Genomic DNA, 13,495 nt, shown 5'->3' with positions numbered 1-13,495 from the left:
TGATCTCCAGCTATCTTTTGAGATAGATAGGGATTCTTAAGTGGACTTGTTGCTCACAAATAGACTTGACTGGTTGTGCCAGAGATAGAGAGTCTAAGTGGACTTGTTGCTCACAAATACTCTGGTTGTGCCAGTGAATTCTGGGGAATCTAGCTGTCATGTCTGCCACCTCCTGCTCCCCACCCCACACCCCGGGGTTACAGATGTGTGACTGTCTGTGTGTGTGTTTGTGTAAGTGTGTATGCTGGGGAACTAAACTGTAGCTCTCACACCTTGAACCAACCACCTCCAGCCCCACAATGTGTTTCTATTCCCTGTAAATAAGTAGTAACTTCAGAGCTTTGCCATTGGACAGATGTTGTCCACGTCTCTTCCCTCCTGTCTAGAGCTCAGCATGCTATTGTGCAAAACTTCTCTCCTCTCTTGTTTATTAGAAGGAAATGGAAGATGCCGGGTTTACTCTTGGCTGCCTGTCTCCTTTGACTACCACACAATATAATATGCCTTCTGGAGTCCTGCTGTGTCACTAGCTGATCATGGTCCACGGCAAAGTGACACGACTTCCTTTTAAAATGAAGATGTGAGTGTGTGGTTAGTGGAGAGGATAATTTATGTAAAACGGATGCAGTAGTTCCTGGCTCAAAGTTAGCTGCTGTTATCGTTCCTGTCGGTAACTGCAGCCCAGAGGCAGTCCTTCCGTACTTATGTCTCTGGCGAGATCTGTCCTTTTGAAAATAGTTGCCCAGACCACAGATGGGGGTCCCAAGAGTGACTGGCGCATCAGGAAGTTTCAATTCCGTAGGATCCCTTCTTTTAAGGCTTTTTTATTTTCTAGAAGCACCCCTTGCTTACACAAACAAGCTTGCTAGGATATAGCTGGAGCCGTATCCCGAGGTGGGGAGACGTTACCCACCCATTCTTGGTTCTCAGTTCATTCTTCAGACTCTTTTGAGCTTTGAGATGGTCACTTGTACATTTCCTGTTACCCACTGAGCAGAGGCCATTACAGTCCCACCCTCCCTCCCTTCTTTTCTTTCTTTCCTTTTTTTGCTCTCTGTTCTTTCTTTTCTTTTCTCCCTGTCTTTCTTGACAAGGTCTCCCTGTGTAGCCCTGGCTGATCAGAATCTGGCTTTGTAGACCAGGTTGGCCTCAGACTCACAGAGAGAGGTCTTACCTCAGCCTCCTAAGTGCTGGGACTAAAGGGATCTCTGTGACTGGCCCACTCTTCTCTTTTAAACTTTGTAGCAGTTGCTAACTTTTGAGGCAAGGTTGTAGCTCAGTCTGGCCTTGAACCTCTTTTGTAGCCAGGAGTGTTGTGGAACTTTTTATCGCCTTAAGATATAACTCCCCATGTTCAGAGATTACAGATGAGGACCACCCAGCCCGGTCTGTTCTCTCCTGGGGACCAGGTTGGCAGCCTCATGCATGCAAGACAGATAGGACACCAACTGAGAAATGGCCCTAGCCCCTCAGCTGATGACTTTTGAAGTATAATCTTTTTCCTGGGAAGGTAAACAGCTCTGTCAAGGGAGAAGCTATTTTTCAGCATTAAAGACATTAGAAATGATAATTTATGCTTAAAAAAAACAAGGTTAGTCCAAGTTTTACTTCTCCTCTCCCCATCTCTGCTGTTCTTCGTCCCAGCACATATCTGTAAACTATTCTCATGACCTCCAGTCCCAGCCGTATGTGTACTGGAGTACAAACACACCATCGGCCTTTCATCTGAACATCAGAATTCAACCTCTGAGCCCTTTCTTCCCATTGGGTTTTGCTAACCAACTCTCTCACTCAAGGGATGACATTTGTCATGGAACTTTACTGATGTGATGAGTGGACTATCAGAATGTATTTGATGGTGATCAGCCTCTGGTCCTAGAGTTCAAACAGATTTCCTCTGTCTCGCCATCTTGGGGCTAGAGGCGGTTACTGTGCATGGACACCTTCAGGACCTCCTGGACGATTAAAGGGAGCACAGCTGTGTAGCAGCTTGTTTGTCTACCATCTCTGCTACTTTGACTAAACCTTTCACTCACCCTCATTTCCCCTTCCCACGCCTCCCAAATTAATGTTCTATGCAAATTTGATTATAGCATTGTGAACAATTTTGTTACTTTTGAGTAGAGATTAAATGGTGTTCCTTCTCCCTCTTTTCTTCCTCTTGCTAGTAAATGTATCCACTGTCTGCCTCTAGGCTGCTTAGTTGCTCTGTGGTTCTTGTCCTGTAGTTCTTGGGGCCACCAAAGTTGCTGTTGATCAGGAGTCCTGGCTTCTCAGGTCACCGTATCAGCTGCTTTACTAAGATCTAAGTGCATGAAGTACACTGGGTTAGTCTGGCTCCCTGCAGTTGCTAGTTCAGCTGCCTCTTAGCCAGGCAGTTCTACAGTCTGGAAATCTACGGTGCTGTCAGGTTGGGAGGAAGAGTGGCCCTTCCTGGTTTGCCTTGCTGCAAATATCTGCACTTTCTTGAAGTTGTTCTTTATTCTGTAACTTTTATCAGACTCCTGATTCCTGCTGTGCTGCAGCTCTCTGTAGTGTGATGACCAGTGGTTAGGTTACACTGTTGCCACAGAGAGGAAGATCTGAGGATTTAGCTGTATTCAATAACCATGACACTGGACCCTTCAACTGGGGAAGGCACACCTCAGGTGTCCTTCTGGTAATTTGTTAAAATGTACATACTGTGGCCAGGCCTTTATTCCAGCACTAGAGACAGGCAGGCAGAGGCAGGAGGATCTCTTGAGTGTTGGATGAGTTGAACAACAGCTTGGTCTACATAGCAAGTTCCAGGCTGCTGGAGTTACACAGTGAGACGCTCTCTCAAGAAAACAGATAAAATAAAATACAGCTACTGTGGCCAGCTAGGGTGCCGGTAGGATATTCTGGCAACGACTCAGGGAAAACTTAGATTTTTCTCTCTGTTTCCTGGAAGCTTATCGAGATAATTCTGTAGGGACTGGTGGAGGCAGGAAATTACATCATACATGTGTCATGAGTGACATTTTCTTGAGCCAGAGTTAGTGCTTAAAACAGTGACCATAGGCTAGGTGAAGTAGCACATGTCTTTAATCTCGGCACTCAGGAGGCAATTCTCTGTAAATTCAAGGCCATCCTGGTTTACAGAGAGAGTCCCAGGACAGCCAGGGATATACCCTGTCTTGAAAAAAATAATGAACAAATAAATTATTGACCATCAGCTTTCAAAAGTTTATAATATAATTTCTGGATTGGGGGGGTAGTGGTGCACTTTTATTTTTATTTCATGCTCTTTACATGGCTGTTCCATTGAAAGGAAATGGAATGAAAAAATCAAACTATTTATCTGTACCACGTACTTTTTATAACCTCTAGATTTTATTATAGTAGGTGATTAAGAGTAGGTGTTGTCAAGACAGTGTGTGTGTGCCTTATTCCCTGTTGACTTCTGCATTTTCTGACTCCTACCTCTTACGTGTGTTTGGCTACATCAGGTACTTGGGTGTGCACAAAGCCAGGCTTTTCCCCCCTGGGGATTGCTGAGTATCTGTTTCTATCGCTGCCTCCAGGCCTAGGAACTGTGACCTTCCGGTATCTGCCTCCTGAGCTGAGAGCGTGCGCTGGCTGCTTTATAAGAAAGTCATTTTAAGAGTATTGTTGCCTTAGTAATAATCATGATATCCATTAGAATTGTTAGGATAAATTACTTTTAAGTTGCTCAGGTTTAAAATACACATCACTTTATTTATTTATTTATTTATTTTGGTTTTTCGAGACAGGGTTTCTCTGTGTAGTCCTGGCTGTCCTGGAACCCACTCTGTAGACCAGGCTGGCCTCAAACTCAGAAATCCGCCTGCCTCTGCCTCCCAAGTGCTGGGATTAAAGGCGTGTGCCAGCACCGCCCGGCGTACACATCACTTTAGAAGTAAGAGTGTATGGAGAAAATGAGAGCAGTTCTTTAGAGAAGGAGGCTGAGATTCCCAGCATAGAAGGTGAATGGTTAAAACAAGCTTCCCAGAGAACAATGCTCACCACTCATACTCAGCAGTCAGTAGACAGCCTGTGTTCCCTGTGATTTCTTTGCCGGGAACATTGTTAACAGCCCTCGCTTGTTTGAAGGTATTTGGAATTAGTCAAACTTTTGCGACATCTTGTTTTGTTGTGGTTGCTGGGTTTCTTGGTTTTGAAACGGGCTCTTATGTATCCCACACTGGCCCCAGACTCGATACGTAGTAGAGAATTAATCGTGAACTCCTGATCATCCTGCCTCTGTCTTGCATGCACTAGGATTACAGGAGTGGGCTGCCATACCCTGTCTAACTTTTTTCTCTTTTAGCTGTCTTGTGTATAATGCTCAAAAATCACAGACATTGACCTACTAGCTAAAGAATAAGAGAGGGTGCACAGAACGGTCTATTACAGTTTTGTCCGCCACAGCTCAACCCAGAATGCATCTAAATGATGAGATAAAATTATGCTTAGGTGCTGCTTGTGAGCATATTCAACAATATCTACTTCTGCCAGCGCTATGTTGTAGGTAATTTTTAAATTGCTGCTGCCTTTGCCTGGGAAGGAGTGTGCTACCAGCCCCTCTTGTCTTCCCTTTTTTCCCCCCCTTCCCTTCTCCCTCTTGCTCCACCACCGCTCGCTCTGGGCCCAGCTCTCACTCCAGCCCAAAGTACACTGTAGCTGTCTCCAGACACCCCATAGGAGGGCATCAGATCTCATTATGGTGGTTGCTGGAATTTGAACTCATGACCTCCTGAAGAGCAGTTGGTGCTCTTAACTGCTCAGCCATCTCACCAGCCCTTGTCTTCCCTTTCTACCTGGCCTTAGCTCTGGGAAGCTTCAGCACCACCAGCCCACTCCCAAGACCCTTAAGTCCTTGGATAAAAGACAGACAGACAGACACACGCACACACACACGCACACATACACAACATAAAAGTACGTTAAAATCCACACCTGTGCTGAGCTCCGTGATTACACCTGCCCCATCTGGACAGTTGGGAGAATTCTGTGGGGTAGGTTGACCTGTTGAGTGTGTTATTATTATTATTGTACTTGTGGAGGTTTATGACTCTTGTGTTTGGAAGCCGAGAGTACCCAGCTCAGAGTTGACATAGTGCTTCAGCTTTTGGGGCCACGGAAGCCGCGCTTTCCAGAGCAGCCTAGGGACTGACCCCAATGGGATCCTATCCCATCCTGTAGCCAGATGCTCTGAGAAGATGACCGCAGCCCTGTGTTACATTTTGCTGTGAGAAGGGACACTGGTTCTGGCTCTGCGAAGATAGTAATAGCTCTCTGGGGGACATGCCAGTTGAACCAGCCAGTTGGCTTGGGAACAGCTTCCTTGAAAGCCATAGGCCGGGTTTCAGTGCCAGGGTCCACCTTTCCAGGATGTGTTGCTGTGCGTGCTTCCCTGAAAGGCAGGGCTGAGTCAGGAGCATCTGCTCTGAAGGCCGTGGGTGGAGGGCAGCTCTTAGGGAACCAGACAGCTTGTCAGCTTTCGTTCTCATGCCTGCATCCATCTGCAGACACACTGAAATCCACACAGAGAAACCTTGTGGTAAACAGTTTCGACCTTCATAGCTTTGAAGCCTTTAAAATGGCTTTTGCACTGTGTACTAGGTTATGGTACTGAGGGTTCAAACACACACACACACACCCCTTCTAAAATCAATGTTTTGGGACAGGGCCTCATGTAAGGAAGGCCCCACGCTGATCTCCCTCCTCTGCTTCCACAGTGCAGGGATATTACAGGAGTGTGCTGCCCCGTGCTACTCCACGTTCAGTTTCTGCCTCCTCTTCTTGCCTCACTATGATTTCAGGGTTTTTCCCCTTTGGGTAATAGTAAGACAAAACACTGTTCTGTGATACAAAGAAGGAGCTGAGCAACAGCCAGACCAGGGGGAGGTATGATGTGATACTGGGCCTGCTGCACATCAAGGGATAAGCGTCGAGTTAGGGACTGTGTGCTGTTGGAATCTGTGTATCCTAAGTGTGTCACTCAGGGCCAGGAAAAAATAAGCATGGCTTACTATTGGCGTTTCACATTAGTGACTGACTGTTGAAGACCTCGGGGAGATCTTGCAAGATGGTGTAATCTCATCCCTTAGAAGTCGAGGCTCTGCGAGGTAATATAGTTAGCTTTGCCTTTTGTGTTTCTTCTGCATGCAGCTCCGTCCGTGTGGAGGCCCGGGGTCAGCTGGGCTGCCTTCTTCAGCAGCCGTCCACCTTGGTTTTTGAGACAGCCTTTAGTGGGACTGGACGATTGCTGACTCTGCCAGACTGGGTGGCTAGAGGCCCAGTTTTCCTCCTGCCTACATTCCGCAGGACTGGGATTACAGCTTCAGTCACCATGCCTGGCTTTTGACATGGTACTGAGAACGCAACTCAGTTACCAGGCTTACTTGGTAATCACTGTACTGACCAAGATATCTTCCTAGCCTTTCTTTTTTGCGTGTGAAATTTTTAAAAAGATTTAAAATTTTTATTTCATATGTGTATGTTTTGTCTGCATGTATCTTCCTTTATGTGCCATGTTTATGCCCAGTTCCCGAGGAGGCCAAAAGAGGGCATTGGAGCCCCTGGAGTTACAGACAGGTGTGAGCTGCCATGTGATTGGTGGGAACTGAACCTGTGTCTGCGAGAGCAACCAGTGCTCTTAGGCGCTGATCTGTCTCTCCAGCCCCTACTTGCCTTCTTCTAGGAGTTAAGCTTTTCCTTAGGAGTAGTGAACTCCTTCAATCCCAGTACTTGGAGACTGAGGCAGGCAGGCAGATCTGCAAGTTCAAGGCCAGTCTGGTGTACTTAAGTGTGTCTCAAGCCAGCTAGAGCCATACAGTATCTCTAACACGCAAACACACACATACACACACGCACACACACACACACACACACACGTTTTATTTTTCTTCAGAGATTATCCTTCTGGACTCTTGGGGTTATAATGAGTAACTGGAATACAGGGATAGCAAAAGGTATTTTAAAAGTGGAATTATGTCCTTTGAAGCTGATGATTATTGACAGGTTTAAAACTGCAGGGAGTTTTGAGCTGAGGCTTTCCTTGACTTTCCCTCAGATGGGGGACTTTGTGAGCCCTTTGAAGGAAGCATTTCATTTATCAAAAGCATTGAAGAGCTGGGAGCTGTTGGGTCCAATCATGGGATACTGGTGGGTGGATTTAGAGCCCTTCAGATTTGTAGACTGATTGCTGAAGACTTAGGTTGAGGGTCACTGATTATTGAGGCCTCTCTGCCGTATCTCTGCCAAATTTGAATCCATTGGTGTTGTCTACAATTCCGATTGGTGCCACTCTATCACATGAAGGGGAACGGTGGGGCCAGAGAGATGCGGTTTGTTCTTTGTAGGTATCTGGAATGCCCTTATTGCCAGGATTCGTGACTTTTAAAGATAGGTTCCATTTGTTAGCCTGTGTCTGGAGGGTAATAGCTATATGCTACGGACAGATGAGCATCAAGTAAGTGCTCACACAGAAGGACATGGGCGATGGGGAATGGCCAGTCATTTTTATTAAAACTTCAAGCAGGCATTAGGTTTTTTTTTTTGTTTTTTGTTTTTTGTTTTTTTGGTTTTTTTTTGCAAGCAGCGTTTGTCTTCTTAAACCTGCCCTGTTAGACAGAAAGTAATCCACAGGACAAATATTAGCTAGTTAGGTTCTACTGGACAGACTTTGTCCCTTGGCATATGAGTGGCCATCAGAACCTGTTGAACTTTTGCTGCCAAGTAACTCTGAAGAGGCTGACGGAGGCAGTACAGTTCCTGGATGAATGCACTGCATGCCCGTGTCTCCCCCCCCCCCCCCCAGTAATCTAGGTCCTTGCAAAATCAGCTGGGTGAAAGACCGTATCTCCTCCACAGTGGGAGCCTGTAAATTACAGGATCATTCTGAGACAAGGTATGGCTCCAGATGGTCTCTGGCTTTGACTTCTCCCCTAGAACTCACTATTGTCTTAGGAATTCAGAACATAGAGGAAATGACCCAGATTTTATACTTAGAAAAAAACTATATCCAGCTCTCCAGTGGACTACTCAGTAGCTGAGACATTGGGCCAGTTACTTAACTTCTTGACCCTGTTTCCTCATCTGGGAATATGGGAGCAAGGTTTTTATAGAGCTGTTGGGAAACACTAAGACCTAGCAGGAGCGAGATGAGCCACTAACACTTAGTAGGACCTAAATTTGCAGCAGTTTCCTCCTACTGTCAGAATATGTATACACATATACATAATAATCATAGTTTGTTGTTTCTGTTCTATTTTGGGTTTGAAATCAAGAGCAACTTGATTAAACCAGCAGGTTGATGGCACGAGGAGTCATCTGTTGTGTGCATGCTGCCTCATAGATAGTTCCAGGGGCAGGGCAGGCAGGTTGCAAACTCTGGCCAACTTCTGGAGCTGTTGAGATCTTGTCTTTGCTAGATTTTGAGCAACGTGTTTACTTTTTTTACAAATTAAAAAAAAATAATACAGTCATTTATTTACATGTTTGTGGGCATCTGTGTGCATCTGCAGTCACGGAGATCAGAGGACAGAGTGTGGGAATTGGCTCTCCCTCCTTCCACTTTGTAGGTCCTCTGCTTGGTGTCAAGTGCCTTTACAGCCGAGTCATCTCCTGCTGCTGCGTGCCCCGCCCCACCCCTCCACGTGCGCCTTAGTTTACTACTCTGAAATTTCTTTTAAATCGGTGCCAGTCTGTACAGGCACTTGCCATCCAAGTTGACCACTTAAGTTAGAGTCCCAGGACCCACGAGATCGAAGGACAGAGTGGACTCCAGGAAGTTGTCTTCTTCTTTTGTTTTGTTTTGTTTTTTGTTTTTTTTTTCGAGACAGGGTTTCTCTGTGTAGTCCTGGCTGTCCTGGAACTCACTCTGTAGATCAGGCTGGCCTTGAACTCAGAAATCCGCCTGCCTCTGCCTCCCAAGTGCTGGGATTAAAGGCGTGCGCCAGCACAACCTGGCAGGAAGTTGTCTTCTGACCACCACACAAACACCGTGGTCCGCATGCGCCACCCACCCCCGCCATAAATACATGGGGGGGGGAGGAAAAAAGGGAAATTAAGTCAAAGTCTGACCAAATTGAACATCATCTCAGAACTTAATAACTTTTCTGTGATTCATAATCACATGGAAGGAAAGTTGAGGGTTGTGTTCCGGGGTGGGGGGGATTGCTGGTAAGTGGGCAGGCGAGCAGCTTGATCTGAATGGAGAGACCCTAGGAGGAACTCAGAATATTTGCAGGGGTTTCCTCCCCACACCCCCCATTTCGTGACAGCTCTATTGCGGTAGCTGTGCACATGCTTCTCTTTTGAGTCAGCAAGGCACAAGACAAGTAATTTCCCATCCTGAAGCTCCCTGCTGCGCGTGGATCTGCTGGGATGTGGCTGCTAACTTCCCAGATTTGCATACTCACAGCCTCCTCTCCCTTGGCAAGGCTCCGGTCTTTATACCTTCCCTGAGGTGATTCTTCTCTTGGGAGGCAAAGGCAGGGTAGGGAGGTGAGGCCGGAGGGAGGCGAAGGCCAAGTGCCTGCTGCCTACCCCAGGGAGCCTGAGCGTGAAGTCCGCGCAGGGAGGTGCGTCCTGCGCTGGGGCTGGACCCGCGGCCGGCAGGGGGAGGCGGAGCAGGGGCAAGCGGGCTGGTGGCCGCGGGGCCCCGGCGTGCGATCGCGGGCTGGATGGCTGCTTGTGCGTGTGCGAGCCGCTGCCCCTTGCTTGCTCCATCCGCGGCTGCTCCGCGGCCCCTCTGCCAACATACTCTCTCGCTGTCTTTGAAACAGGAAGTGCACTGCTGACTGCAACGTGCTGCCGGCTCCCAGGATGGAGGAGTGAAGTCTCGCGTCGCAGCGGTTCCAGCCCCCGGAGCCTGCCCGCAGCCGAGTCCTTGAGAGCGCCCTGAGGGAGCAGGGTGGCCACCTGGTCCAGGTGCGCGGGCCGGGGTGGGAAGGAGGGGGTTGTTGCTCTCGGGGACTCTCTTGATCGCCTGTGCCTGCCACCATGTGAGTCTCCGCCACTTTGTCGCTACCACCCAGGTGTATGGGATAGAGCAGGAAGGTTCTGGCAGTCTGTTCTGGGGACCTCCGGGTGTTCCCCTAGACTGGTGCTCTCCAGGCTGGGCTGCCCTGGGACCGTCTGGGCTGCCTCCTGGAGTCCCTAGCTGCCCTCACCACCCTCTCCAGCTGCTGCCTGGAGCAGCTGCTCTTTGTTCCTCACTCCTTGGCCTGAGGCTGCCCAAATACCGCTGCTCCGGGAAGCTCGAGACGGTTGGGTGTTGCTGAAGTTGACGTGAGGGTGAAAGTGGAAAGGGAAGGAGGAAGCAGACGAGCTCTGGGCTAACCCTATGAAAGACTTGACAGCTAGGCTGAGAAGCTGAGGAGCTGGGTTGCTTGCTTGTAGAGCCAGGCTATCACAAACTGGGGGAATTGGTAGTGCAGACACACATCAGAAAGGTAGGGACCACGAGTAAGCCACAGCAGTGAGTTCTGAGGTGTTTAGTCTGGTGTCTGGCTGGTGAACACTGCTGTGGTTTCACTGTGTGGAAACATGGTACTCTATAAATATGAGCCAGACATTTTAAATTTATTAAACTCCAGTTGTCACCAAACTAAAATAGTGATGACTTTTCTGAGACTCACTAGGTAGACATAATTTCTTAACCATTCCTTGCTTGGTTCCAGATGTTAGTAGGAGGGGAATAAATGCTCGGGAACAGGTGGGATTATGGTGTAGACTCTCCCCCCACCCCAAGGATGTTTCTCTCTGCAGACTTAGACTTCTCCCTCAGTGGGGGAAGGCCTGGCCGTATTTGACTGCCTTTATTTATTCTCCAGAGATGGCCATCTCGCTAGGGAACCACTTTGGCTGAGAAGACTCTGTTTGGGATGGTTGTTATGACAAGCTACATGTCTGAGCCGTGGAGAAGTCGGCAGCAACTTCTTGCTTCTTTTGGAGGCTGAGGTGTGAGCAAGTGACAGGAGGGAGAAGGGGGAGACTCTGCCAGAAGGAGAGTCTTTTTCTGTACATACTCGAGTCCTTCGTCTCGTTGGATGCCATGCTTTCTCAGAGGCAAGCTGATTACTGAATTTAAGTCCATGCCCCTCATTGGCAGGCATCCCTTTTGGGGTGGGGCAGGGACCGGAGTCTTACTGTGTACTGCCCACTGGTCTGGAGCTCAGATTTACCTGCTTCCCAGTGGTGGGATCAAAGGCTTACAACTCCATGCCAAGTCTAACAATATCACCCTAATGTCACCGTGAAATAATAGTTTCTGGATACTTAATTTTGCTTTAAGAGAAAGCTCTCAGATGGGTCAATAAGTCTAGTCCCTATCTTTTTCAAATGGGCAGTCTGGAGGTGATTTCAGTGATAGGATCTCCTTGTTTCAGAGATGCTTTCGAGTATTCATTTATTAAAATCCCTTTATTACATTTATTTATCCTGTGTGTACATGCGTGGACTCACACACGGCATAGCACACATTCAGAGGTCCGAGAAGGAGTTACAGGATTCAGTTCTCTCCTTCTACCATGTGGGTCTTGGGGATCAACTCGAATGGTCAGGCTTGGCCATTTAGCCAGTCTCAGAACATTGGTCTCTTTAAATTAGGTATTTTGAGCACCTTAATAATTTCAGCAGTTGGTATAATATAATAGCAGTAGCCAAGATACTTTGATTGGACTGAGCAGTTAATTTCCTCCTTGCTAGATAGATAGGCCTTGATCTAGGTTTGAAGTTAACTGCACATCATCTGTGTTTATGCCTCTTTTTCCAGATACTCCCCAAGAATAAAATCAAGTCATCTAAGAAGTCCCCACCTCTTTCTCTCCTTTTCTTAGTTCTGCTGAGGTTTGAACTCAAGACCTTGTGGTCAGGGGCCACACAGTTATACTTGATTCCACACACACAGAAACCACCTCTGAATGATCTGTATGGCCATATTATTATTCATATTTCAGGAGTATGCACTGCCCTCAGATTTATTAATTGCTTGAGGACTTTGGCATCTGTCTGTCACTCTGCTTTAAGATACAGTGGACTGGCTTTTCTGACCTTCTGTTCCTCTGCTGGAGCAGGCTATATTCCCACCTCAGGAAAGTGTGAACTTGGAAAGAATACAGCCATGGGTATCTTTCTCTGTTTCTTGAGGGCAGTGCATACTCCTGAAATATGAATAATAATATGGCCATACAGATCATTCAGAGGTGGTTTCTGTGTATGTGGAATCAAGTGTAACTGTGTGGCCCCTGACCACAAGGTCTTGAGTTCAAACCTCAGCAGAACTAAGAAAAGGAGAGAAAGAGGTGGGGACTTCTTCGATGACTTGATTTTATTCTTGGGGAGTATCTGGAAAAGGAGGTATGTTTCTCTGTTTGCAGGACTGCTTTCTGACTAAAAGAGCCCATTTATGGAGAGTAAGGCCGATAAGAAGGTGTCAGCCTCTGTAAATGGAAATGCTGGGACTCAGACAAGGGTCTAGGATTTGTGGCAATTAACTCTTTCATGCTAGTCTGGGAACTTACAGCCTCAAGACGAGAGAGCAGTGCTAAATCAGGTAGGCCTTTGCTGGTCCCTCCCACCCCTCAGTTCTTGATCTTTTCTCCTCTGTTCAGACTTGGCCAAGAGCTTGACTAAGCCTCTTCCTTTGTCTGTCACCGGGTTTAGTTGAGTTTAGATGAATATGCTTTATGTTCTGCCAAAATTCTTATGGCATGTTTTAATCTGTGAAATCTCAAGTCAGGTGTCAGTGAGCACGTGTCTTTTCATGGAGCTAGGTCAGCACTCCACAAGCTTTCAGTATTAAAGAGAACCCTCTCAGCTGGTCACTGTGGTATGTGCCTTTCATCCCAGCACTCGAGAGGTAGGGGCAGGAGGATCTCTGTGAGTTCCAGGACAGCCAGGGCAATTGCACAGAGAAACCTTATCTTGGAAAATGGATGGGTGGGTGTCTGGGTGGGTGGGTGGATGGATGGATGGATGGATGGATGGATAGATAGATAGATAGATAGATAGATAGATAGATAGATAGATAGATAAGTAAATGAATAAATAAATAATCAAGCAAATAAAAGGACTCTGGTTTGTATATAAGGATGTAATCAGTTTATACTTGGGGTGTGCAGGCAGAGCTCTATGAGTTTCAGGGCAGTTGCACAGAGAAACTTTATCTTGGAAAATAGACAGACAGATGAAAGGACTCTCTGATTTGTATCTCAGGATGTAGTCAATTTATATCTGGGTTGTGCAGGCAGATCTTTATGAGTTCCAAGACAGCCAGGGCAGTTGCACAAAGAAACCCTGTCTTGGAAAATCAATCACTCAGTCAATCAATCAGTCAATCATCAGTCAATCAGTACAAAAGACTCTGGTTTGTATGTCAGGATGTAATCAGTTCACACCCGGGGTGTGCGCTGCCGCCATGTGCACCTTCATGCATGGTCTCCTCTCCTAAGTGCTGAGAAGTCCACACACAGGGACACGGGAAGCTCATGAGAAGTCCACA

The 13,495-nt window shown here is 47.2% G+C and overlaps 1 protein-coding gene across 2 annotated transcripts in view; it reads left to right on the top strand.

Moving 5' to 3' along the window:
• Lrrc8d (leucine rich repeat containing 8 VRAC subunit D) overlaps positions 1–13,495 on the top strand; it is a 111,171-nt gene that overhangs the window by 16,358 nt on the left and 81,318 nt on the right. For both annotated transcript variants that reach the window (XM_028782428.1, XM_028782427.1), the window contains exon 2: positions 9,777–9,921. The gene's annotated coding sequence lies outside the window, so the exon portion shown is untranslated. The remainder of the gene's footprint in view (positions 1–9,776; positions 9,922–13,495) is intronic.

The sequence above is a fragment of the Grammomys surdaster genome, unplaced genomic scaffold, assembly GCF_004785775.1.
Source record: "Grammomys surdaster isolate TR1022 unplaced genomic scaffold, NIH_TR_1.0 751, whole genome shotgun sequence".
In the NCBI taxonomy this organism is placed as follows: domain Eukaryota; kingdom Metazoa; phylum Chordata; class Mammalia; order Rodentia; family Muridae; genus Grammomys; species Grammomys surdaster.
The sequence above is the reverse complement of the archived record's forward strand: the minus strand, read 5'-3'. Positions and strand labels throughout refer to the sequence as shown.